Source organism: Mastigoproctus giganteus, chromosome 4 (assembly GCF_048544385.1).
Source record: "Mastigoproctus giganteus isolate SK-2022 chromosome 4, ASM4854438v1, whole genome shotgun sequence".
NCBI lineage: Eukaryota > Metazoa > Arthropoda > Arachnida > Uropygi > Thelyphonidae > Mastigoproctus > Mastigoproctus giganteus.
This window is the reverse complement of record NC_143578.1, coordinates 103,441,677-103,466,096: the sequence shown is the minus strand read 5'-3', so window position 1 is coordinate 103,466,096 and position 24,420 is coordinate 103,441,677. Positions and strand designations below refer to the sequence as shown.

Here is a 24,420-nt window from a genome sequence, read left to right as displayed (position 1 = left end):
ATCAGGCTTATTGTTGAAGTTTGCAGATGATTCAAAGGTTGGCAGGGTTGTTAATGGTAGTGTGCTACTGCAACAGGATCTAGAAAAGTTAGGCACATGGGCTGAAATGTGGCAACTGAAGTTTAACATTGACAAATGCAAAGTACTGCATATGGGTAGAAGTAATCCCAGAGAAATGTATCAACTGTGTGGTACTACACTTCATCATCATCAGCCATTTTCAATCCACTGCAGGATGAAGGAACTTTCCAGTACCCTCTCCAGCAACTTTCCAGTTCCTTCTGTTTTGAGCACTGGCCTTCCATTTACTACCCACCAACTCATGAATTTCATCCCTCCATCTCTGCCTTTGTCTTCCAGATTTTCTTCTAGCTCCTCTTGGGTACCATTCTGTTATTTTCTTAATCCATCTGCCATCATGTCTTCGAACTATGTGTCCTACCCAAGACCATTTTAGTTCTTTAGTTTTGATAAAAATGTCCTTTACTTGAGTTTGCTGCCTAATCCATGTGTTTCTCTTCTTATCTAACAGTCTGATTCCCAATATAATTCGTTCCATTCTTCACTGTGTAGTTCTCAGCTTCTCTTCCATTCTTTTGGTGAGTGCCCAAATTTCACTTCTGTAAGTCGTGGTGGGGAGTATACATTGGTTCATTATTTTATATTTCAGACAAACTGGGATATTGCTCTTCAGTATGTGACTATATTTCCTGAATGCTATCCATCCAAAATTTATTCTTCTCTTGACTTCCAGCCATTTATCATTATTACAGCTAATAACTTGTCCCAGATAAGTACATGACTCCACGTTTTCAATTACTGCTCCTTTGATCATTATATCCTTTTGTGTGGCATACTTGTTCATCATTACTTCTGTTTTAGTCATATTCATCTTTAGTCTAAAATCCTTACTAACTGTGCATAACTGATTAAGATTTTCCTCTAATTCTTTGGAATCGTGGCTTATGACCACAATGTCAACTGCAAATTATAAATGGTTTAGGTACTCTCCGTTCACATTGACTCCTTTCTACGACCAGTCTAATCTTCTGAAAGCTTCCTCAAGGGCAGTAATAAACAGCTTCGCAGATATTGTGTCTCCTTGTTGAACCCCTTTCTCGATTTTAAATTTGCTACTGTCTTTGTCTAGTCTAATAAAGGACGTAGCTTTCTCATATTTTTTCTTCAAAATCATAATATGTGGAGTATCTATGCCTTGTTTTTCCAGTGCCTGAAACATTGCCTTATGTTGCATGGAGTCAAATGCCTTTTCATAATCCACAAATGCCAGGCATAATGGTGTTTTATATTCATTTGCTTTCTCCATTAGCTCTGATATTACGTGAAGGTGATCCATAGTTGAGAATCCTCCTAAAGCCAGCTTGCTCTTTCAGTTGATTCTCATCAAGCATTCTTTCTAATCTGTTAGTAATGACCCTTGTGAATAACTTGTAGATATGGGATAACAAGCTAATTGGTCTATAATTTCCAATTTCTGATTTATCTCCTTTCTTATGCAGCAAAACTATGATTGCATTATTCCACTGCTTAGGCGTCACACCTTTTCTAATGCATTTTGTGAAGAGTCTTGCCAGTTTTTGTGTCATGTCTCTTCCTCCCAATTTTAACAACTCTACAGTAACTTCATCTTCCCCCGGGGCTTTCTGATTTTTCATTTTCTTCAACACATGTTCTACCTCATCAGGAAGAATATTGGGTATGTCGTATTTGTTACTAATTTGCGATCCATCTTCCTCACTGCTGGCATCATTCCCTTGCGCCTTGTATAATTCTTTATAGTAGTCTTCTGCTATTTGAATTATGCCTTCTCTCCTGTTTATAAGTACACCATCGCTATTCTTCAGTTTCAATATCATTTGTCTTTCTGTATTACTGTTCATGGCTGCTGATTTAAATCATTTGTTTTCCCTTAATGCTTGTTCTACTTTTCTTGTGTTAAATCTTCTTATGTCCTCTCTGAGTCTCTTTCTAATGGTTTTGCATAACTCAGTATACTCAATTTTCTCCTTGTCAGTGTTTATCTTGCTCTTCACTTTTCACCTTCGGTTCATCATAACAAGTGTTTCTTCACTAAATTTTTCTTCTTTTGATTTCTTTTTCCCTATAGGTTTCTTGGGATTTATCTCTTTCAGAAAGTTGTAATATTCCTCGTCAATATCTTGGTCCTGAGCAGTCTGCAGAAACTCAAGACGTTCCAGTACATACTACTTTTTCTCCTCTTCTGTTATCTCAAAGACCTTTGTATTATTTACTCGAGTGAGATTTTTCCTTTCCTACATCTATATCAACTGTACATCTTACAATTCTGTAGTAGTAGTAGTAGTAGTGGCGGCATGTGATGCAAGAAAGCATGTGTATGAGCTTATGCAGAATCAGCCAAAAAAAAAAAAAAAAAATCACACCATTCCCTCCAAATGCCTGTCCAGTTCTTCCTTAAATTTATTCAACCTATCATCTTCCACAATGACAGATGGAAGTTTGTTCCAGCAATTAACCACCCGCTGGCTAAAGGCAAATTTCCGCACATCTATTCTACATCTCTCTTTTCTTAATTTGAATTTATGTCCACTTAGGTTCGTAATCTGAATAAGTGGAAGGATCCCGTCAGAATTCAGCGTGCTCAACCCATTTAAGGCCTTATTGAATGGGTGAGAGCACGTCATCAATCAGATCACCACGCAGGTGCCTAGTCGCCAGCCACTGCAATTTGCAGAACTTAAGCCTCTCTTGGTAAGAGGATCCCTTCATTCCCCTCACCAATCTTGTTGTCCTTCTCTGTACACGCTCAAGTAAATCTACATCCTTCCTAAATGAGGCCTCCAGACTTGTATCCAGTACTCAAGGTGTGGCCTGACCATTGCCTTATACAGAGGGATAATCACCTCCTTTTCCCTGCTAGCAAAATTCCTGTATATCATTGACAAAACCCCCATGACCTGCCCTGGCAGCCTGTCTGCATTGCTCAGAAAACTTCATATCTGCCTGCACAATTACTCCCAGGTCTTTTTCATTTTCTACCACCTTAAGTGTAGTACAACACGGTTGGTACGTTTCTCTGGGGTTACTTCTACCCATATGCAGTACTTTACATTTGTCAAGGTTAAACTTCAGTTGCCACTTCTTAGCCCATCTGCCCAAATTATCTAGATCCTGTTGCAGTAGCGCACTGTCATTAACAACCCTGCCAACCTTTGTATCATCTGCAAACTTTGACATTAAGCCTGATATACCTTCATCAATATCATTGATAAATATACAAAACAACAGTGCACCCAACACTGAGCCCTGTGGGACTCCACTAATAACATTAGTCCACGAGGAGCAGCACCCATTGATTACCACCCTCTGTCTTCTCCCACTTAACCATTCCTTTTATCCATTGTAGCAACTTACCCTTAATACCATTCTGCTCCAATTTGTACAATAGTCTTTCATGTGCAACAGTGTCAAAAGCTTACCTGAAATCTAAATAGATGATATCAAAATTATTTTTTGCATCCAGTTCCTTTGTAACCACATCATAATATCCTATCAGATTTGTCAGACAAGACTTTCCCTTAACAAACCCATGCTGTGTCTGAATTATTGCAGCAGTCTTGTCTAGATGATCCTGCAATGCATCTTTAACCAGTGACTCCATTATTTTACCCGGAACAGAAGTTAAACTAACTGGTCTGTAAAAAAAAAAAAAATTACTCGTGTCACCCTTCGATCCCCCCCCCCCTTTGTGAATTGGGGATACATTTGCACATCTCCAGTCCGTGGGAACCTCCCCTGAGTCCAAGGATGCTCTCATAATTATGGCCAAGTGTTTGCTTAGTTGCTTTGCCGCCTCTTTTAATATAACTGGATAGATCCCATCCACCCCAGGTGCTTTTCTTATGTTTAACTTCAACAATTTCTCCTCCACTTTGCTCTCAGTTATTACAAAATCATTAAGTATCCTGCTACAATTTGATAACCTTCTGCCATTTCCAAACCGTAATAACTCCTTGTGTGTGAATGTAGATGCAAAATACTCATTCAGTTTGTTTGCTATCTGGGCAGGATCATCAACAGTTGATCCATCGATATCAAGTGGACCAATCGGATTCATCCCCTTCCTTTTAGAGTTTATATAAGTAAAGAAATCCTTGCTGTTTTTCTTAGCATGCTTTGCCAAAGATTTCTCATAATCTGCCTTCGCCTTGCTAACCTCCTTTGTGACCTGATTACAGACTAGCTTATATCTGCCATAGGCTTCTGAGTTGCTTGATAATTTATATGTATCCCATGCATTTTTCTTCTCTGCTACGAGTCTCATTAGTTCATTTGATAACCATTTAGGCCTAAACCTCGAACAATATTTCTTAATAGGTATGAAGCTTTTAGTAGCATCCACGATTAATTCCTTGAATGCGTCCCACTTAGAATTTACTGTTGGTAACATCGTCAGTTTATCCCACTGTACAGCCACTGTACAGAATTTAAAAACTTTCTGAGACCACTGTATTCACCTTTAAGGAAGCAAAAAACCCCTTTCGCTTACCCCTGATGGTAATTATATCTTTAAGTAAATCCCACATCAGTACACTGTGATCACTGCTACCTTGTGGTTCCTTTATTTGCAAATTCCTTAATACAAAAATGATCACTGCTGATAACCAGATCAAGAGTATTGCGCTCTCTGGTTGCCTCTCAAACATGCTGCTGCAGAAAACAATCATACAATAAATCCACAAAAGTCGGACTATTTCTCTGTATAATTGTTCATTGTACTCATTCGAGTCATTAGGCCTATAACACACTCCTACTCTTATTTTTGCTTTCGCAGTGCTTATGTCACACCAAACTGACTCAGCAGTGCACTGTTCATCTATATCAACTGGGTGCAATTGAGTGCAATGGGATGATAATTGAATGGAAGGGATTTGTCACCCTTTTTTTTAGGAACTGGCGGTTTATAAGCAATTTTTTAAGCATAAGGAAAACACGAGTGGAATTAAAATTAAAGGAATTCAATTTAATTCCACAAGTGGAATTAAAGTGTAAATAAGCAATAAAGAAAGGAGTAAGACCAGGAGCAGAGGTTTTGAGAACAAGTGGAAAATCAGGACCTGAAGCTTTCTTAGCATCAAGATTGTTCAAAATTCTTCTGACATCCTTTTGATGGAAGTATTAAGAGGAGTGTACTGGAAACGACAGGAGGCAGTTTACAAAAATCATCAATACAAGAGTTAGGAAAAAAGGTAGGATTCCAGCAAGTCGGCTTTGTCTTTAGCTGAAGCAGCAAAAGAACCATCAGGTTTTAACAGAGTGGGAGTAGAGATGAGAAAAAGTTGGGGCCAATAGCTTTGGCAAGAGACCAGAATGTGGCTACCATTTAGACAATAAGCAAATTTTCTACTCTTAACCTGTTCAAAATCTAGTTTGGGCTGATTAATAACTGCTTTGCAATTGTATTGAACTTTAGTGTAGGCAGAAAATGAACATGGAGGATTTGGATGCAAACCAATTACAATATCCAATGTTTTATCTTGATCATCGTTAGCACTTTTGTTGGATAACTGAGGTTTTGATAAAGCATGAAATTTTAAAGTGGAGTGCAGAATAATGAAATTCATCCCTGTAAGAATAATTTCATTGACACAATCTCAGAAAACACTGACATCAGAAAATTTGAAACAGTAATTCAACTGAGGAAAAGAAGAATCGAAATCTCACAGATTGTTTTATTTTGCATTCTTGTAATTCCAGACAACACAGAAAGGCTCCATTGGATAAAAGAACATCACCAAGTTGTGATCTGAAATGCCCTTGCGGACCACTCACCTTAACCATGTACTTGGAAGGGTTGTTCATGAGAAAGAGATCAAGAGTGTTAGCTGTGTGGTTAGGTTTGTTTGGTATTCTGGTAGGTAAATGAACAATCTGTGTGAGGTCATTAGCAACTGCTAAAGCATCAGCATCTTGACCAGCTGGATCCATGTGAATAGAAAACTGATGCCAACTGGCATCAGCATTGAAATTTCCAAGGAAAATTAACTTGCTCTTAAGAAAGTTAGGCTGGAGTAAGTCTAGCTTCAAAGAAGGGAAGTCAAATAGTTCAAAGTAATTAGTAGAATTGGGAGACCATTAGATGCAACAGATGAATTTGAAAGAATGGGGTAAAGAGATTTTAAGCCAGAAAAGATCAAAAAAGAATTGATTCCAAATTACTAAGTCCCTGAAAGGGACTATCTGAGCAGAATATCAACAAGTAGCACCTTTGAAGTGAAAGGAATAGTACAGTGAACAATTAGGACAACAGACATAAGCAGTGATTGAATTAACTATAATTAGGATTCTGTCAGAAGTAAGTGTTACAGACTGTAAGTGGAAATGGACAACATTGAGATTGGAACTGAGACCACATATTTTGTGAAATGAACAAGGAAGTGTTTGGGAAGTTTTGATCTCTTTGCGGATAAGTTTGTTCTATTAGTTTCACTATTCATGATATATATATTATTGTGCTATCCTAGCTTTGAAAACACCAGCTTTCCTAACAATCCTTTATTAAAACTCATAAGATTTGAACTAATATATCTCCATGAACATCAGCAAACTGTTATCTTCTGTTGGATCTCAGGCCACACTGGCATTCCAGGAAACAAATGTACATATCATGCTGCCAAACGCCCCTCTAGCAGAGCCCGAACAAATTTTCTAGTTCCATATGCTAATTACGGATGCAGTATAAAGGAAACATGTGAGGAACAATGGATGCTTTTATGGCAAATGCATAACAAGCTCTTCCAATTGAAACCTGAATAACAATTATGGATCTCTAGCTTCCAGACAAAAAAAAAAAAAGAAAAAGAGGAAATAATGTTAGGCAGAACACAAATCAGTCATACTCACCTCACTCATCTGTTTCTACTTACAAGAATAATGCTCCATAATGTATTCACTTCCACATGCCGCTTACAATAAAGCATATGCTTATTGGTCCTCAGAATTCAGTTTTCTCTCAGATCTAAAAGAACTTTTGTCACTCTGCCAAATAATAACGCAAAATTCTCTAAATTTATTTCTTTTATGAGACAAATTTGACAAATTTGTTTTCTGACTGTTTCTAACTGCTCCTTTAGCAGTTGTCTTATGTAGCCTTGATTATGTTGATCGCTTCAATATAGCTCTTGTGCCAGAAAGTTTAATATCAACAGCTATAGTTAATGGACATATATTAGTGCAAGTTACAAATATGTAAATATATAAAACTTTTAAATATGAGGTTAGTCAATCCCATTGATTTGCATGTATATGCAGAAATTCATTAGTAGACAATAGCATGCTATATAATTGTGAAGTACAGTAAACCTCAGAAGTGGGGGTTATGTACCTGAGAAATGCCACAAATACCAAAAACACGAATACTGAGTTATGGTGCCCATAGTAATAAAAGGGTTCCGTTCCAAAGTATGAAATATATAAGAAAAACTAGTCTAAAATTTTGTTTATGTATGTATTATATGTACCTACATAATATGACTATGTACATAGACAGTACATAGTGAAATACAAGCATAAGGCATCGAAATGAAAAGTGGACACATAAGAAACAATTTAATATTAAATGTAATATTTATTAGAAATTTCAAACAAATCTTTCAAAAACATATCAAGAATATGGGTTGCTGGACAAAAAATAGCTCGTAATCGAAGTTTGTTTCTTCATTTTTTTATTGAACTCCTGAATTTCCCTGTGAGGCAAGAGTAATTGTTCTAGGTCTTGTTTAAATTTGATGCTTCTTTCCAAATTAGGATCCATTTCCACCACCTTTTCTGAAAGTAGTATGGAGAGGCTAAAGATTTCCTTATGATTTGCTATTTAATTCTGATCTAACAACATCGAGATCTTCCTCCTCGGGATCATTTTGGTTCTCATTTGACCTTATTACTAATTCATCCAACTCTTCTATTGTAAGTTCAACTGCATGAGTCTCAGAAGTTCCTGAATTTCTGTTGCATCGATATTTTCAAAGCCCTCCGCCTTCTATTCCCTGTGCGATTGATACAATAGCGGCAACCAGTTCATTGACATTAGGGATTGTTTTAGCAACAACCACTTCTGGCCACAATTTTTGCCAACACATGTTAATTATAGATGCTCTTATCTCATGAACTGATGCCTTGACATTGATCAGGCAATCTGCGGTGTTATAATTTTTCCAACTTTGACTTACAGTTAAGTCTGACTCACTTTCTATTTTTTTAAATTAAGCCAGTAAAAGTTCTCCTAGCACAGTAGGACTTAAACGCAGCAATCACACCTTGGTCTAGCAGTTGTAAAAGTGATGTGCTGTTAGGTGGCAAAAACACAATTTCAACATTTGGGTGGTCAAATTCTAGACTGCTTGGATGTCCTAGTTGTTATCAATAAGAAGCAGAACTTTGAAAGGTAAAGATTTTGAAGCTAAGTATCTTTCTACCTCTCGCAGAAAGCTATTAAACTGTTCTCTAAAAAGTGTAGTTGTTACCCAGGCTTTTTTATTGGATTTCCAATAAACTGGAAGATGATCTTTATTCTTTTCCTTCAAAGCACATGGATTCTGAAATTTACACATGAGCATTGGTTGATCACGTGTCCACTAGAGTTTGCACAAAACAAACCCCCTCGACGTGGGCACCTGTATGTGAGGGGACCTCCCAGTCAAGCTGCTGGTTTTCCAGATTAGCATCACTGGGATCTGATGCCCATACCTTGGTTCTGGGGTTACATTGTTGGAATCCGGCGTGTGCAGCTGTGCGCTGCAACCCATGGAATTCGGAAAGGGGGATCCTGGTGGTTGAGGGGGCCCAGCCTTAATACACCACTTTGGCCCATGCTTCGACAAGACGGGTGGTCCCGGATTGGCCCGACTGGGATCAATCGGCGGGTGGTTCTTACTGCTAGGGTCAACTGCGTTCCAGTAAATCTCCCTCCTGTGGTCCTGAGACGGGATCAAGGCTTATTGGAAATGTGGGTATGGTGCTCCTAAGCGAACTTGGCGTCCCATTCATGTATGCACTACCTGCTAGTTCACAAGTGGGCATCCCCTCATAGGGCTCCGTGGTGGGACAGGTACTTAGGGCATCGGAAATTTTTATCTTACTCCTATGAGTAATTTAAATCCTTCTTCTTCTGGGGCCACAACAAGGCCCCTACCTAATTGATCATCAGATGATAATGACACTAATTCTGTTAAAAGAGCCAGAACTGAGGAAAAAAACACCATCTGTGACACCTCTTTTCCTCATTCTCCATTCCACCAGAGAGCAGTCAATTGGGAAAATGTCACTTTTCTTTATCCAGAAAGGATTAGAAGGGATGGCAGGTTCACCTAAATCATTAAAACGGCTGCATTCTGGAGATATATTTTAGTCGAAGCATCAAATACAAAGCATGCTGAAAAAATTTTGAAAGCCACATCTATAGGGGGAATACCCATCATCGTAACCCCTCACAAAACTCTGAACTCGTCACGAGGTGTCATATCAGAGTGGAATCTTCACGTTTCTGAAGAAGAGATCTGCTCTGAATTAAAAGAACAAGGAGTGACAGCTGTGAAGCGAATATCCATGCGAAAGGATGGGAATCTCATTCCTACCCAAGTTCTCATCCTAACATTTAACACTCCACGGCCTCCAAGTTCCATCAAGGCAGGGTATTTAAATTGCCCAGTGAGGATTTACGTTCCAAGCCCACTGAGGTGTTTTAAATGTCAAAAGTACGGCCACTCACAAACAACGTCGTGGTAACCCTGCCTGTGCTCGATGTGGTGCTAAAGATCACGAGAGCAAAGAATGTCTAGCTCCTAAGCCTAATTGTACTAACTGCCAAGGAGAAGCACCCTGCATACTCTCGAGCATGCCAGGGGTGGAAAGATGAAAAGGAGATTCAAAAATTAAAAACGGAGCTGAACATCTCCTACCCAGAGGCCAGAACACGCAACCCACCAATAAATAGCGGGAAGCCTTCATATGCCCAGGAAGTTTCTGATTAAATTACCATTGGGACCCAAACTGATATGACTGTTCCTCAAGGGACTCTTTTACTCCCATTGCCTGCTACTTATTGAGTTCACTGAAGCCCACCCAAAAATCGCACTCAGCTGCCACTCGAATATTGGTACCTCCCAGTGCTCCAGCATTAATAACAGCGAGCATTAAATTAACATCACAGAAAAGTGAACTGCCCACTTCAGGGCAAGAAATAATGCATGTTATGACCAAGGAGGTACATGATGAGTCAGTCTTGGAACTCTTTGCGGAGGAAGAAATGGACACAGGACAGCACCCATACTTCCCCAGGAAAGATAAATCCAAGAGTGACAAAATTAAGCCCTCAGCACCTCGGAAGCTGCCTGATGGACCCACAAAGTCCAAATAATGGCTAAATTCTTACAGTGGAATTGTCATGGATTCCAGCAAAATACTGATGACATCAAGGCACTCCTGCAAAAGCACAAACCAGCTTGCTTTTGCATACAGGAGACTTATTTAAAGGCAAATGATGACCCCGCCATGCATAACATTACCATCATTCGTAAGGATAGAATTATGGATGGTCCTGCTCATGGAGGAGTCGCAATCCTCGTCGGCAACCAGATCCCAATTCAGCCTTTGCAGCTTACAACTAGCATTGAGGCTGTAGCAATTCGCCTTACAGTGGGGTTCTTATTAACTGTCTGCTCTGTTTATTTGCCACCTGGGATTGACATCCCCCAGAAAGACCTTGATGATCTTATCATGCAGTTGCCTTCCCCTTGTTTAATTCTTGAGGATTTCAATGGACATAACACTCTGCTAGTGCTAACATCAGTGGAAGGGGACGAGTCATAGAGCGTATGCTCACTGACAGTGACCTCTCCCTCCTAAATGTGGGAACAAACACCTTTTTCCACATGCCTACCCGTACATTCTCTGCCATTGATCTTTCAATCTGCTCCCATTCTCTCCTTCCTTCTCTTACTTGGGAGGTAGAAGAAAACCCATATGGAAGTGATCACTTCCCCGTGAGGGGCGCCTGTTTTCGATTCTGCTAGGGAGAGTGTTTTATCTCGCCTCAAGATCCAAAGCCAGAGAACCCATCCTAATTGGCCAATACTTCATGATCCGCTGTATATGACCCTGTATAGAAACAAACCACAGACAGTTCAGCCTGCTGGTATTAGGCTAAAACATCTAACAGAAGATTGGGATATATACATTTCAATAAAATCTCGCAAGATCCTATAGATCCTGACCCTCCATGGTCTGTCATCATGCCATGTTGTGACAAGTATTTCCACCAGTGGGGTAAACACTCTCTATCAGACGTTACTTTCCAACAGCTACACATTGAACATGCTCAGAATTATCCTGACTTCGCTAAAATATATACAGATGGATCGAAGTCTGAGAGTGGATCGGGTGCAGCAGTGCTACTCCCTGATAAAATAATTTCTCAGTCTCTTCCGACAGAGTGTAGTAGCTACACAACTGAATTATTTGCCATAAACCTTGCATTAGAAAGTGTATTCCATATGTCAACTCAAAAGAGCATAATATACACAGACTCACAAGGTTCCATATTAGCATTGCAAAACAATTCCCCGCCTACTCACCCAATATTAAAGCACATCAAAACACAGTTGATACGTCTTAGAGAGCATCAGCAAAAGGTTATCTTCTGCTGGATCCCAGGCCATACCGGAATACCAGGGAATGAAATTGCAGATGATGCTGCCAAAAATCCATCCAGCCCAGCCCTAATGAATTCGCTAGTTCCCGTCACAGATTATAAAATGAATATACAAAGAATATGTAAGAATCAATGGACTCTTCAGTGGCAAACACAACTCCATAATAAACTACGCCAAATAAAACCCTTACCAAAATTATGGGCTTCTAGCTTTATAGCAAACAGACAAGAAGAAGTAATTCTAGCCAGAGCCAGAATCGGTCATACTCATTTAACCCATCTGTTTCTTTTGTCAGGAAATGATCCTCCCCAGTGTAATCATTGTCATACACCACTCACAGTCAAACACATACTTCTGGACTGTACTCTATATAATAATGCTCGATTAATGTCTTTCAGTTCTCTGTCAAATTTAAAGGAACCTTTGTCACTTCGCCATATCACAGGCGAAAATTCAAATCTCGCAGAATTCTTCTCCTTTCTAAAACGAATAAGATTGTACAACCATATTTAACTGCTTCTAAATCAACAAACGCAGACAGTATGCACCACTTCCATAAGTGCAATATGGCCTAAGTAGCCATTGCACTTTAAACCCCAACAACAACAACAACAACAACTTCCCCGTGATAAGCACCCTAACTAGTGGTAGACCGTGTCTGCCATTTAGTTTACTGCGGTGGAAGATTGATCAGGCTGACTGGAATGCCTTTCAACATCTGGCAAATCTTGACATCGCTACAGTCAGTCAGGAGCCAATCAATGATGCAGTCATGTATGTCACAGAAACGATTGTTCAAGCAGCTGCAATTGCAATCCTAAAATCATCCAGCCGGTTCCCACTATTTCCCAAACCTTGGTGGAATTCAGAATGCACAGCAGCAAAAAAAGCACAAAACAAAGCCTGGGCGATATTCCGCCGATATCCCACTGAAAATTTAATATCATTTAAACGTAACAACATCCCAGTTGTAGCAGAATTCAAATTGCTTGGACTTATTTTCGACAAGAAGCTGACATTTTTACAACATATTCATCAGCTTAGGACAAGATGTGTTAAAGGGCTTAACATCCTTCATGCCCTTTCGTCAACTTCATGGGGTGCAGATCGTTCTACCCTTCTTCGTCTTTACCGAGCACTTGTCCGTTCCAAACTCGATTATGGGTTTCGGGTTTATGGTTCTGCTAGAGATAGTGCACTTCGGTGGTTAGATCCAATCCGCCATCCAGACAGCCACGAGCATTTCAGACACTCCTATCCAAAGCCTTTACGTTTAAGCAAATGAACCATCTCTGTCTCTTTGACGTAAGCAGTTGTCCTTACAGTACGCCTTCAAATTAAAATCCCTGCCCGATCATCCCACGTGGCCATCTGTTTTTGAGCCGCTTTGGGAAAACCTCTACAACACCCGTCGGACTGCCAACAAACCTTTTGGTATTTGGATTCAAGGGCTGTTGAATGAACTGGACTTGACGGTAGACAATGTTGCCCAGTCACCAAGGCAATTCCTTCCACCCTGGCATGCCTGTTTTCCAACTTGTGACTTCTCCCTTAAGATCTGGGAGAAGGCTACTACACCGTCATCTGTCTACCAGCAACTCTTTGTATCACATAGACAGCAGTATTCTGACTTTCTGCCAGTCTATACAGATGGCTCAAAGTTAGAATGCTATGTGGGATCTGCTGTTGTGTTCCCTTACAAAACATTATCCTATAAGATCCCACAAGAAACTAGCATTTATACTGCAGAGTTGCGTGCAATAGAAACAGCCCTAGATCACATTAAAAATAGCGACTACCAAAGGTATATGATTTATTGTGATTCATTGAGCATGTTACAGGCTCTAGTATTGGTGAGGTTTAACCCTCATCCGATCCTGTCCAGGATCCGGCAGATTCTTTTTTCTCTCGTAGAATTAGAATTTGATATTCACTTTTGCTAAATCCCAAGCCACATTGGGATCCAGGGCAATGAATTAGCTGATACCGCTGCCAAATCAGCCATTTCCCTGGATAATCATTGCCCGTCAGTCCCCTATACAGACTACAGGCAAATAATACGTTCTAAATTACATTCCCAATGGCAAGAATCTTGGCACGGATAGGCCACAAATAAACTACATCACATTAAGCCTGTAATTACGCAATGGCAGTCCAGTCTATGCAAGGTTCGAAGAGAGGAAGTTGTTCTTGCTCGACTCCGCATAGATCATAGTCTTCTAACACTTTCCTATTTGCCGAGGGCGGATGACCCACCTATGTGCGAGATGTGTAACATTATTTTAACCATCCATCATCTTTTCATAGAATGTCCTTGTGTTTTACCGCTTTTAATAATCTGACTGAACCATTTACAGTCAGTCAGATTTTAGGTGACAGAGACAACATGTCTGACGTTTTTAACTTTTTACACTCTATTAATTTTTAAACAAAGATCTAAGTTTTATACTTCATATATTTTTACTTTACTTTATACCTTTGTTACATAATAGTTAATTGCTCAACGCGGTAGCCTAGGCTACCAAATTGTTTACTAGCCTTTTAAATTTGACTTGTCGCATTATGGCCTTAGCTGCCAATGCACCATTAAAAACCAAATCAATCAATCACAAAACAAAACAGTAAGCCTATATTTGGAAGCTTTGAATCCAGGAGCAGATTTTTCATTTTGTGTTAAGTATGTTCTGGCTGGCATTCTCTTCCAAGCAACCCAGTTTCATCTGCATTGAACACCTGTTCTGGAACATATCCATTATCTGTAATTATTTTTTAAAATTTAGTCAGCAAACTTTCTGCAACCACGAAATCCACTGATACAGACTTACCTACAAGTTTCATGTTATGAAGGCCATATTGATTTTTAAATCTTTCAAACTAGCCTTCACTAGCTAAAAAACTTATTCCACCAGTGTTATCACCAGTTTTGCTAAAGTGTGGATAAAGGTGTGTTGCCTTTTCACGAATGATGAGTGAACTTAATGGAATTTTATTTTGAGTTCGGTTTTCTATCCACAGATTTAAAGCTTTTTCTATTTTCTCGAATTTAACATCATGAGTTACAGAGCAAATTTTTGGGGAATTCTCCCATCTGGTTTGCCAGGTCTGCATGAGGTGAATTATAAGTCTTTCTCAATGAAACGGTTTGTGGTAGGATCTGTGTCGAAGCTGGAAAAGGTACAAGCTCTTCCCTTGGAGAGTTCATATAACATTTAGCCACTTCGAGGTCTAAAGGTAGGTTTCCTGCAAGCACCTGCAGCGTGTGGGTGCTAACTGTGCTGCAGGCCCGGGTTATAGCGAGCAGCATGGCTCTATGGATAGAGTCGAGGATTCTGCGATTTACAGCCATGGTAACTTTGGGGTATCATGCTCCGGAAGCATAGGTAGCTATCGGCAGGAAGGTGGCTTTGTAAAAAAGCTTGACGGTCTTCTTTTTTAATCCCCAGTACCTCTGGTAACAAGGGCTGTATAGCCCCGTGTCTTCTTACGGATGTATTTCAAGTGTGCCTGGAAGGAAAGAATGGGTCCAGTATTACTCTCAGGTATCTAAGTTCCTTGGAAAGTCATAATGTGACACCATAAATCTTAATCTGTGGGGGGGTCTCCTGTAGTCTAGGGCACCCTTGAGGAGAATGGAGCCCGTTTTAGTTGCAGAGATCCTAAGGAAGTGGATATTGGTCCACTCTTGTCGGATTTTAAGGGCATGATTTGCCTTTCTTTCCAGCTGGATTCTGCTGTTTGCCTCTATCATCAGGATGAGGTCATCTGCAAAGGCTTGTGAAGACACCTTTCCAATGTCGGTATTTAGGAATTCATCCAAGACGATGTTCCATAACGTGGGTCTTAAAACGGAGCCTTGTGGACAGCCTCTGTTGATTTTTCTGGTGAGAATTTTATACGGAGCATTCACCATGATGAGTCTACTGGAGAGGTAGCTTTGGATTATGCCATAGAGGTTGCCTGGCATTCCAGTCCCTCGGAGCCGGGCCAGGACACTTGGCCATCAAAGGGTATCGAATGCCCCAGTGAAGTCGAAAGAGATAGCCAGGAAGTATTTGTTTTCTGTGGCAGCTGCACATGCAAGGAGGTTCTTCAGGGCATCCACAGTTAACGTTCCAGGTCTAAAGCCGTACTGGTTTGGGGACATTAGGTTTGCCTGTAAGTAGTGAGCCTGTATTCTGGTTAACAGGAGTTGTTCCAAGAGTTTATTGCAGACTGTTAGTAGGGCTATTGGTCTGTAGAAATGTCTAAAAATATATATAAATTCATACACCGACCATTGAATAAAATTAAATTTTATTCAATGGTCGGTGTATGAATTTATATATATTTTTAGACATGAGTTTTCCCGACCTCAGAGGCCTCTTTCAGGATGGTCTGTAGAAAGTCGGTTGGTCTGGTGGTTTTGTCAGGTTTTTAATTATGAGTTTAATATTTGCTTTTTTTAAGTCTTTCGGATAGGTCCCAGTTTGGAGACAGATTGAAGAGGTTCAGTAGCATATCAGGGAGGCACCCCTTTAGCCAGGTGGGCAGGAGCAGCAGTGCATAGCACACGCTTCTTGATTAGACCGGGGTTCGAGCCCGTGACCACCAAATACAGAGGATGCGGAAAGGTCAGGGAATGACTACCGCATATCCCCAGAGCAATATGGCCTTAGTTGCTAATGCTCCTAAAAACCAAATAACAACAACAGCATATCGCGGGCTATCTCCACCACCTTTCTAATAATTTTCGGCTCCAAGAGGTCCAGACCCGGACATTTCTTTCTTTTAATAAGATGCACAGCTGCTTGTAATTCCTAACTGGCACCTCCATAACCAGGTGGGAAGGAGCAGCAGTGCGTAGCACACGCTTCTTGATTAGACCGGGGTTCAAGCCCGTCACCACCAAATACGGAGGATGCGGAAAGGTCAGGGAATGACCACCGCATATCCTGGAGCAATATGGCCTTAGTTGCTAATGCTCTTAAAAAAAAAAAAAAAAAAAAAAAAAAAAAGCCAAAGCTTCTAATTCCGCTATTGTGAAATCCAGTTCCCTGTCTTCTGTTCGGTAGTCATCATTCTCTGTGCACATCTTGATTTGTTGGGGTGTCTGCGGGTCTACATGAGGGTGGAAGGTTGCATCCAAAATATTGTTGACAGATGCCTCCCAAGAATTGGTAACATCTCCCTATGGTGTTATGGTGGTTGAAATTACCTTTCTCCTGGGGAGTTTATTAGCGGTTACTTTGTAGATCACCCCCGGGGGTCAGTGTTGCCAGTGGTTGCGACCAGATTTTCCCACGAGAGTTGTTTACTCCTGCATATGAGCGAAGTGTACTGGTTTGTGGCCTCCTTGTAGATTTCCCTCAGTGCATCCACTTCGAGGACAGGCCAGGAGTGTCTGGCTGTCTGGAATGCTTTTCGTTTGTCCTTGACTTCTCTTCGGAGCCTTTGGAGCTCCGGACTCCACCATGGTACAGCACCTGAGGCAGGTTTTCTTCATTTTATGGCTTCATTCGCTGCTTTAGTGATGATCGCTGTGACTGTGTTTTGGAGTTGGTCAGGGTCTTGGTTTGTTTGAATTGCAGCTTGCTGTGTATTTTTTTCTGCTATTAGTGTCTCTGAACTGGTTCCAGTTTACAGCACATATCTGTGTAGCATTTTTCTCTCAGGATATTGTCTCTGATGGTCTCTGTTCAGTTGGAAGGTCAGGACACTGTGGTCGGACATTGTCCAGGCATCCTGAACCATCCAGTCTGTTATATTGCCGGCAATATTCCTAGTGGCTAGGGAGACATAGATGGTTGATTCCCATCATAGGTTGCAGTAAGTCAGTAGTTGATTAGGTTGGTTTAGCACTGTTATCGTTGATTTTGCTAGGAATTCCTCCAGGTGCTGCCCATTCCTTGTCCCCTGCCTGTCTGGGGTATGGCCGGTGACCTTATTTCCTCTGGTGACCTGCAGTTCACGTCCGCTCCTATTATTAGTTTCTGGTCGGGGAGGATATTAGTTACATGTTTAAGGTACCTTTTAGCCATCATTATGTCCTCTCCAGGGTGGCAATAAAGGGCTAAGACGTAGAAGGCTCCCAGTGCTGAGATAAGATGTGCACAGACGGCCTTAGGCCGTGCAGAGGTGAGTGATCCTGGTAACTGTTATATCTGGGTTTCTGACCACAATAGTAGCCCATGGGATTTCATTTTCAGGCTGTATGATCTTGTATTGTAGGGGGTATCCCCTTACTTGATTGGCAGCTGCGTTATGGTTCTTGGAGTATGATGATATCTATATTTTCGTTGTCGGCTTTCATCCTGACCTGGTCGGCCACTGCCCTGGCTCTGTGAGCTGGAAGATTTGATTACTTTAGAGTTGAATTGTTTATGGTGTGGTGCCATAATCTGTTCTGGATTGGGTTAAGCTCTTGTATTTTTGGTATATGGGACACATGCTGTCTCTGAGGGAATGGGAGGCATCGATTTTCTGACTTCTGCAGTTATCACAAATGGCATCTGTGCTCTTATTTGGGCACTTGGAGAAGTTGTGGCCCTTGCCAGCCTGGGAGCATGTATGCGACTGGTGTCCGACCTTGCAGCAGTTATAGCATTTGATGATAGCCACATGTTTGTGGAATCGGTGGCTACCCCAATGAATATAAACTCTAGTGTGATTTATAAGTATTTGCCAAGCTACCAGACATAGTTCTACAGACCAGTTGACTGTGCTCGAGGACTTTGTCTTGATGGTTTGCTTAGGTGTCACATGATCATTTATTATTTTATTATTATTATTATAATTAGCCATATGGTGCAAGGTAGCCTGAGGCTTTTGCTGCACCAGACCAAAAAAAAATTTGAGTTACCCCTGAGAGAGAGAGAGAGTCAGAAATAGAAGGGAATCACCAAGAAAGAGAAGAATGATGATTTCCAACTCAGGACCCTGGGTGTGCCAATCCCATACTCACCAGATGTGAGCCCCTGGATTTGATCTGGCAAATGTTTGGACAGATTTCAGCAAAAAATTCTCTTGCGACCTCCTTGGGTTTTATATCCTTATCTAGGCCATATATAAGGATGGAGGGCCCCTTCCTTCTTGGGGGTTCAGCTCTGTGCCCCAGGATTGCAACCTTGGGGTTGGCTATTATTTGGTTTATTTCCTCTGTTGTCTGTTTCAGTGACCACCCCTGGATTCCTTTTATTTTGTACTGATTTTATTTTTGTGGTTCTTAGGTCATCGGAGAGTTTATCAATTATTGCCTGCTTTAATGCCTTCACTAGAATGTTTGTCCTCTTTATTAAGGGGTGTCAACACTACAAGGTTAGGTGGCCGAGTGGCAGATTTCTCCTTGGCATGTATTGGTTGGGTGGCTGTGTGGTCACACTGAGCCGATGCCCTCAGAGCATCTGCATAGGAGGGAGCATGCTGTGGCATATTTTTTGCTCCTCCTTCCATATAAGCCTCCAGTTTAGCTGTGGCTATTTTGGATTCTAAGTATGTTTGGAATAAAACAGACTCCATTTTATTCCATAAAGTAACAATTTGGCCTCTGGGGCCTGCAGAGATTCTGTTGCTCTGGCCCCTAAATTGATCCTCTAGGGCTGTCTTGAGAGTGCATGCTGGAGCCAAAGGGGTCCCTCTGGGAGTGCAGGGTCCAGAGGGGAATCCTTCGGCTTGGTTTCATCTTGTTTTCCTGGTTGTAGGGAGCCAGGATCACTATGATTAGTGGGAAACATCCGCGCTCGTGATTTTTTCAAAACCGAGTGCTGTTTTGACCGGGCAAGATGATTTTAGCCACGTGTGTTTTTATGGTGGAAAATTTTTACAGGGCTTTAAAATTCACATTTTTTTTAGGTTTCATTTTATACTAAATCAGCAACCACAAATAGCGGAGATTTACTGTATTACTAAACTAATTCTGTCATTGCAAGTACTTTAATCTCAGCACAAATAAAGATTACAGAATGTGGAATACTGCAGGATAGCCACCTTAATGGTTTGCAAAGCTAGAAGTTCTTAAACAAGCACCCATTGCATTTCTGAACTATACAGAAATAGTTTTAATACCAGGAGTATCAGTTCTGGAAAGTCTGTCTGTTTTCATTACAGTATATGAATATGTCAATTCAAGAATCAAACACAAATAACAAGGAAGATTTTGATTTAGTTTCTGGGAAAAACATCACTTCTACATCCTGTAGTGAGTGTTCTTCCTCCCAGTACTTTCTGATATTCTAAATATTTTACTATTCAGTGCTGTCAAAGAGAATAGTCACAAATCACCAATGAACCAGCACATCACTCTGAATATACTTCTGAATTTATTGAATTAACACCAAAATTGATTCATCCAATATTAAAAAATTATTGTGCCACAGAGCAAAAACAGAAGGAAAATGACAGGTTGCAGTTAAAAATATGTTTAATGTTACGTAAAAATACATTGATGTTCACACGAACAAAAAATCAATATTGGCTCCATGGAGCTGAAGGTGGATCCGTGAATAACGTCATGTGAAATGAAAAAAATACAATTTAAGCTTAATAAAATCAGTTTTATTTTATTTGGTATTTTCATTTACAATCAACAATAAAGGTTTGTGGTAACTAAAGTAGGATACAGAGTTGAAACAATTCAAACTATTAACATTGCGATTGAAGACCAAGTCGATACATAATTGACTATGCGTAGTGGATTTTGTAGAATCTGATGCGAGTTTAAGATCGGATGTTGATTCCATGAAGTCGAGGAATGGAGCATTTTCAGGTTTCTTAATGTCAATGTTGAAATCACCCACAAAATTATTGGGATCTTTTGAAAGTTGAATTTCCTTACAACTTTAGGTATGTCTCCAAACTTTGGCATATAAATCGCTAGATTGGATATTAAGAAAACTTTAATCTGCTCCAATGTTGAATTAGGTGAGATGTAGAATGTCACAAGCAAAGTCTTCTGTCCATTTATTTCAACTTCAGCTACACAAATGCCTCCACAATTATCTGTACCAGTCATTTGCTGTAGTGAGTGCATCCACGGTAATGAGAATATGTTGCGTACATATCATCGATTCGACTTTATTGTGTATCGTGACACCACCGGATCGCACAAAAGGTCTTTTTAATTATGTAATATATTTGTATCCTCGAAAATCAACATTTTCATCGTTTTCAAGCCATATTTCATTTAATGCCAAAATATTCAATTCCATGAGAATTGGATCAGTCGCAATATCTTCACTATGAAGTTTCAAACTCTGTGTATTCAACAATACCATTCTGAAACTCGAAGCAACTTAATCCCAAAATTATAATGCAGTTATAGAGAGTGTTTCCAAATGATAGTTATTCAAACATTTCAATTCAGTTCAAAGAGCTTGCAATTTAGGTGTGTTACTACCGCGACATGATAGAATGTGAAGTCATCTTTCTGATGTACAGGCCATTGATGCTTCTAATTCTCGACAATGCAACATATACCAGTTGCTATTTGAGACTCTTATCATAATCAAATATGATTTCTTTGAAAGTTCCACCCTGAGATTTATGACCTGTCTTGGCACAAGCTTCAACCAAAGGAAATTGGATTCTTTTTCATTTAAGCATTTTGCTTTTGAAAGATTATGTGGCGGAACATCTCGTAATTGCAGTCCGGCAATATTTTAATACACCACAATGCGACAATATGTGCGGGCGAGACTTGAGACAACTGTTACTTCCAACATTCTTGCTTTCGAAATGCAACCACAATCTTCTGATTTCTGTTTCTTCTATCTCAACGTGCTGTAAAGTTCCGATCGCTCCAATGATCAAACCATCTTCAACATCGATGTTTGTAGTGATCATGTATGGTTTTCCAGTCGATAGATGCAATATGTATGGCAAACTTCCAGTCTCTGCTACACTCATTTGATGGAATTTTGTTCACACACTAGTCAACTGTTCATGACTCTTGTAACTTGCAGGTGGTAGATGACTTTCATCAACCGGTGAAATACCACCACTTTGCTTATTGGAGGCTTGAAGTGGTGAAACCCATGTTTAGTCTCTAGAGCAAAGTTTCTGGCATCCCCCTCCCCCCATACTGCTCCTTCAACTCATGCACGGTACTAAGTACTATAGGTTTTGATACCTTTCGTGTTTGGGGTTTTCATAAAAAAAAAAAAAAAAACTGGTGAATTGATCGTCGGCTGTACACTCGATGGTGGCGTTTCCTTCCAACGCTTGAGTGTCATACTGAACAACATTTTTGTTACGATGAAACAAACGAACAGCATTTGGTATTTGTTCCATGACAAAGTTTCGTATTCTAAATCAACTTTCAATTAACTTCTTTTCTTCAACGTCTAACATTTCACCATTTCCAGTTTTAGTTAATATTCCAGAGACTACAACATCACTCTGTCTCATCACTTCAACCAGTGAAAAGAAACTGAGAGACTGCCACAAAATTGCACCACTGATGGAATTCTTATTAGGCTTGAATATTTGCCTTGCATTCACTTGCAGCAACTGATGCAAATCTCTGCAAAATATGATATCTATACCACCAAACTCTCAATTGAATTCCCCAGTGATCTCTTGCAGTCTGGTGTTGATCATATGAAAAAAGTCAGCTCCGATCATGCTAACTTCATCGAAGAATACTGCTTGAATGTATGAAACGTGTTACGATAAAGGTGCAAAGTTTCTCGAGCAAGTCCACCATGTCTTTCGCGTCATACCAATTTTGAACGCCGAATGAACTGTAGCACCATTGATTGCTACGGCCACCTTCCCCATCAACGCGCAGGTGATGAATGCATTGTTAAGCAAGTTTTCCACCTGACTTAAGTGATTGTAAGTTCCCATTATAATTTTCAAGGTAAACATCTTGCCACAGCCTGCTGGACCAGTAAAGTATATGGAAACAGTGTTGTGTTAGCTCGATCTATTATTCAATGTATAACTTCAAGAATCAACTCGCGTTGTTCTCTATTCATCATTCAAACCAACTTGCAGTAATCATTGCTGGTCATGACATTATCTCGCCAATATACCACAGTGGATAGCGAGTTTGCCGAAGTCATTTTAATATCATCATTGTTCTCTTGAAGTCTGTCACTAGCATCCTCTGCAATTCGACTTTGCATCGAAATGGATGATAAAGAGGATGCTCGAGCGAAATGCGAGGAATATGTTCAAAGTTTTCTACAATACTCCAATGCTTTGTCAATATCAGTGTCCAACTCGTACCTTTTGCGGCAATTCCTAAAGTACTCTTCATTGTCATCATATATTTGAAGAAACTTGTTTGAATCTAAGATATCAACGATTTCATTTTCGAAATGCCAGTAAAGTAAAATCATCTCACATTTATACTCTGCCAATTCAGACATTTCATGGTGATACCTTGACTCGCATCTGTTTTCTAGGTTTACATTGTCCCTTCACAATATTGTATTTCGCTGCAAAATCAGCCAAGCAAAACTGACCGATCTCTCCATCTTTTTGTCTTTTCTCATATTTCTGTATAATATTTTCATTCCATCTGTTAGTAGAATCATCGTCAAGATTTTCTTCAGCCATTCGCTTCTTGCTCTTCTTTTCTGATGCTTGTGAGGCCAAATAGTTGGAATGTACACAACTTCTCTACTTGCCTCAGACGTTGGCTGGCGAAGCAAATACCTAGCTGCCTCTTGCGAGCTCATTTCAGCACTCTTCAACATTTTAATGCTAACGTGTTTTAACAAGTCGGTGCATGCGTGTGCTAACCGGTAGTTGATGATTTGGCCAGCACACAACAGCTTGCAATAGACCGTTGTCTTCAAGCGCATGCCTTCGTGCCAGACAAGGGTATTGTCTGACTCCAGTTCAATGGTGAACTGAATGAAAGGCAACAGAGAGTTAAGGAGGTGAAAAAATCGGTTGCCCGACTCCCGGGGAATGACCACAAACACATCATCTATTTTCTTTCCATTTTTGCTCCGTGGCACAATAATTTATAATATTAATATGAATCCAGAGCACAAAATCTTTTTTGTTTGATTCATCCAGTTGGATGCTTATGGTTTTATGATGTTTGCTAGCATTCAACAGAAGTAAAGTCTCTTATAGGTCCATGTTGAGGAATTAATCATCTTTTTCTCAACAAAAGACTGAAATTTCCATAAACGATAAGAAAGTACATATAAAATGAAAGTATGTAGGAAAAAATAAGAAAGTGCTTGTATTGATGATACATAAATGTCCTGTCTTGCTTTTACATATGAAATAATACATTTACTATTTAAATTCCCTCTGAAACAAAAACAAAAAAAAAAGTTCAGACACTTAATTTGGGTCAGAATTAACAGTGTTCCCAACAAAAGAGAAGCTTAATATGCAGGGCCCAAGAACTTTTATATTTTTAATAACAATTTTGCTGTGAGAAAAAAGGCCAAATATTTATGATAATGCACCGTATTTACTGTGAATTGTCACAGTTTTGCCTAGGGCTGCTGGAGGAGGGGGGGTCAAACTAACACGTTTTAGCTCTTAATCATATTTAATTTACTGTAATTATTGCTCTTTCTTTTTATTATGTTTGAATTTATTTATTTCTATCCCCATCATTCCTTCCTGTCCCATTCATATTAAAATTGTCTGTAAGCAGACCTTAGAAAGGGGTCTCTAAAAATATGTGCCTGAGTTCCAGACTACCTAAATCTGGCAGTGTTTAGTGTATTTAATTTCAATTTTTCTAAATTGTTGATTCATAGCT

The 24,420-nt window shown here is 39.9% G+C and overlaps 1 protein-coding gene across 1 annotated transcript in view; it reads left to right on the top strand.

Annotated features, from left to right (window-relative positions):
- The window catches only part of LOC150086960 (KICSTOR complex protein SZT2-like), a 1,378,951-nt gene that overhangs the window by 1,269,909 nt on the left and 84,622 nt on the right, over positions 1 to 24,420 (top strand). The window lies entirely within an intron of this gene.